This window comes from Meriones unguiculatus, chromosome 20, assembly GCF_030254825.1.
Source record: "Meriones unguiculatus strain TT.TT164.6M chromosome 20, Bangor_MerUng_6.1, whole genome shotgun sequence".
Lineage (NCBI taxonomy): Eukaryota > Metazoa > Chordata > Mammalia > Rodentia > Muridae > Meriones > Meriones unguiculatus.
Window position 1 is genome coordinate 47,174,413 of NC_083367.1, and position 4,058 is coordinate 47,178,470.

General features: G+C 49.7%; 1 pseudogene; it reads left to right on the forward strand.

The window, feature by feature from the left end:
- The first annotated feature begins 1,784 nt into the window (after positions 1-1,784).
- LOC132649607 (small nucleolar RNA SNORA17) lies at positions 1,785-1,870 on the forward strand (annotated as a pseudogene).
- The last annotated feature ends 2,188 nt before the right edge of the window (positions 1,871-4,058 follow it).

Sequence of the window (4,058 nt, forward strand, 5' to 3'; positions counted from 1 at the left end):
GGAGAACCACATGGCCTTGAACTTGCTATGTAGTTGAAGATGACTTTGAACTTGCAGTTCTTTGACCTCCACCTGTAGTTCTGGGATTAAAGGTATGAGCCACCATGCCCAGCATTGTATCTCATCTTAAAAGTTTTTATGCTTATTAACAATTAAGCACTACATGTATTTATGTTTTTTTATGGGTATGAAGTTTTGGCTTGAATGTATGTCTATTCGCCACATGCATCCTGGTTATCTGCAGAGATCAGGAGAGGGTGTGGGATGCTCTGGAACTGGAGTTGCAAGATGGTTGTGAGACACCATGTGGGTGCTGAGAAGACCCACAAACCTGGATCTTCTGCAATGGCAGCAAGTGCTCTTAATCATGAGTCATCTCTGTAGTCCCTTGGGAGCATATTTTGATCCTCTCTCTTTTGTTATTCCATTTCCCTATCTGATTCCAACTTAGGACACCTTCATACCACATTTACGGGGAGCCATTCACAATGGCTACAGCACTGTGGTGGTCTGAATAGCTGTGGCCCCATAAACTCATGTGTTTGAATGCTTGGCCCCTAGGGAGTGGCACTATCAGGAGGTGTGGCCTTGTTGGAATAGGTGTGGCCTTGTTTCGGAAAGCACATCCCTATGGGGGAGGGCTTTGAGGCCTGCATGGGTCATGGGTCTGCAAAACACTAAGGAGTCCCCTGAGTAGAATCTGTGAGCCCTCTCCACAAGCAGACAGGGGCACATACACAGATCTGATTGAGAAGGGAGCTAGGTAGAAGCCAGAGGTCCAGAAGAGCACATTGGTAAGAGGAAGCAGAATGGTGAGGGAGGGGATGGTCCGTGGACCCAGAGCCGTCCACCTCTATCTTGGAGTTGGACTGTCTGTGTTTAAGACCTGCCTCAAAGCTGGGTGTAGTGGCTCACGACTGCAATCCCAGCACTTGGGAGGCAAGAGGATGTTAAGTTGGAGGCCAGCTTGTGGCACTTAGTGAAAGACCCCATCTCAAAAAAAAAGAAACAAAACCCAAAGCCCCAAACAAGCAGCACAATGCACAAATCAGAGAAACCATCAAAACACACACACACACACACACACACACACAAAAGCAAAATCAAAACAAAACAAGACAAAATAGAAACACCTGTTTCTTACTTGTGCAACCCCGGGCATGCTTCTTCTCCCTACACCCTCTTTTCTTCATGAGGAAATGGTGTGTTGTTGTAGCCCCTGCCTCACCGGGCCACCCCGTGAAATCACGGCAGCTGGGGTGATGTATAGACAGTATAGCAAGAGTCCATGTCTGCATCATCACATCTTGCCTTCAGCATAAGAGTGAGTGGTGAGTAGTGGGTAGAGACTGTGGACCTTGCATTTTGCCTGTGCTCTGGGAGAACATTTGCCTCTGTGTACTAGCTGATGCTCAGGATTCCGTTCTCTATTCTATCCTATTCTATTCTGTTCTATTCTAATTATTCTACGGTGCAGGGGCTCTGACCCAGGCTTTGTTTGGTGATAGGCAGCACTCCGTCAGAGTTATATACATAGACCGGAACTCGTTCTTTGAATGCCTCTAATGGAGTCTCTAGTCGCAACCGAAATTCTGAAAATACTCTGCTAGCAATCGCCAAATTCCTATTTTCTTTCTTTCTTTCTTTCTTTCTTTCTTTCTTTCTTTCTTTCTTTCTTTCTTTCTTTCTTTCTTTCTTTCTTTCTTTCTTTCTTTTTAAGTAGAAGTGTTTGTTTGAGAAGAGCAAATAGATGTGTGGGGAGGAGCGAAAAGAGAGAATGAATGCCTGCCCCGAGAGGTGTTGCAGGTGGGGCTGCTGTGTCGCATGTGTGCCAGTAGGTGGCAGAGAGGAGAGAGGCCAGCCTTAGGAGACCACCAGTCTGGTGCCAGGGGGCCCCCGACAGGGAGCAAGCCTGAGATGACCACAGATCCCGCACTGTGCAGGCCTGGAGGGGGTGGGGGCAGGAGTAGACCATGCCGGAGATGACTCCTGCCCGTACCTGTAATGCATGAGTGGGGCTTTGCACACCCTAAAATGACCCCAGAAATTCAGAGACACCCCCCCCCCAGGAGCCATAGGAGCCAGTAAGTAGTGGAGAAATTGGAGAGAAAGAGAAACAGAAGGATGTGAGCACAGTGAAGAGAGGCAGAACAGGAGACTTGAGGGTTGTGAGGAACAGCCTGATCTGAGTAGCTGATAGTGCCACCTGGGATCACGGTGGGGTCCTGGCCTGTGCTGCCACTGGGGCCACATCTGGGTCCACGGCCCTGCAGCAGCAGAGGCCTGTTATCACCAAAGGCCAGGAGGATGGGACATACCTGGTCTGGGCTGCCGCCCAGGATGTGTTGATGTCTGAGGGCTGTGTGGCACTGTCCCCACCTCTCACCTGGGTATTGTGGGAGAGCTGATCCTGGGGGTGCCAGCCATGGTACTTGGGAGAGCAACCCCCCTCCCATACATTGTGGGAGTTGTGGGTGGCCTGGCCTTAAGGGTATGCGCATGGGAGAGTGGGCCCTGAAAGAGATACCGTCATCCTCCTTTGCCCTCTCCACCTACAGCCCTGGGGTCATGAAAGCAGGAGAGCTGTCCCTGTCCCTCACCAGCTGCAGCACTCAGGAGAAGGGGCCCTGTTCCTGGCCTGGGCAGCAGAGTAGGGTTGACCCTGGTGGCAGGGGTGTGGGCAAACCTGGCCCAAAGGCATAAGCATGGGAGAGCTGGCCCCACAACTTGTCTGCCACGGGGTGCTGTGGGGCCAAGGGAGAGATGCCCCCTTCTCATCACTTGCCACTATGGCGGGCGGGAGATCTGGCTCCTAGGTCACCGAAGCAGGAGAGCTGTCCCTACCCCTCATCTACTGCAGCACTCAGAAAAGTGAGCCCCGCACCTCACCTGGGCAGTATAGTAGCACTGGTCCTGGATATAGGGGTTGTGGGTGAGCTGGCCCTGCCTCTTGTCTGCTATTTGGTGGCCTCAAGGAGGGAGAGATCCCTCCCCTTCCTTTTGCCCTCACCTCCTGTGGCAGGGAGGAGAGCTGTTCTTGCTCCTCGCAAGCTGTGGTACTCTAGGGTGGGCTCTACACCTCACCACGGTAGCAGGGTAGAGGTGGCCCTGGTTGTGGGTTGTGGATAAGCCAGCCCTGAGGCGTGAGAGCAAGAGAGCTGGTGGGCTGACCAGCTTAGATACCTCTCAGACCCAGATCCAGGGCTTTGAATTGGCCCACTCCAACATCTACCTCATCGATGAACGGATGGTGTACATAAAGGGGCTGGTCCTACAGATCCAAATCTACTAAATCTCCATGACAACAACAACAGCATATCTAGGAGGAGTACCAGTGGGGTTCCAGTAGATAGTGTAGCAGAAGCCAGAGATCTTGTACTAGACCAAGTCATTGCAGCGAACATTTGCAAGCAAAGAAGTGTGAACAAAAGGGTATTCTGTGGGACACACTGACACACTACAGCTTCCATAAGATTGTTTTTTGTTTTTTTTTTTCTTCTGTTGTTGAGGAGGTTGCAAGGGTAGGGGGCAGATACAAAGGGAGGGGGAGGTGAGAGGGGACTAGAGTGCATGATGTGACATTCACAAAGAACAAATAAAAAGTGTGAAAACCGAAGAGTAAATGGGGAGGTGACTATAATTGAAACATTATATACACATGGGAAAATAAAGTGAAATTCATCGTTTTTATACAATTAATATACAATAATTTTTAAAAGGGATCATTATTATTTTCCATTGTGCACCAGTGCTTTTGGAATCCCTACTAGTGAAAATGTTGCCAGGAAAGGTCTAGACAGAGATCTACTCATTTTACGGCTGCAAAGCAAGGGTTCTTGGGGAATAGATAAAAGGGTTATTTTCAAGTTATCTGCTTGAGGTTTAACAGGGTTATTTCTGAAGCTAACTAATGAGTGAGTGCATATTTTTGACGTGAGCAAGGACATGTCAAGGATGTCAGTGCCTCAGACCCACAAGAATGGGAGGACTTTCCTCCAGTCAGCATAAAAATGGCGACAGTGTGTGTAGCAGTATTGACCACAGCTTCCGCCTCCAGG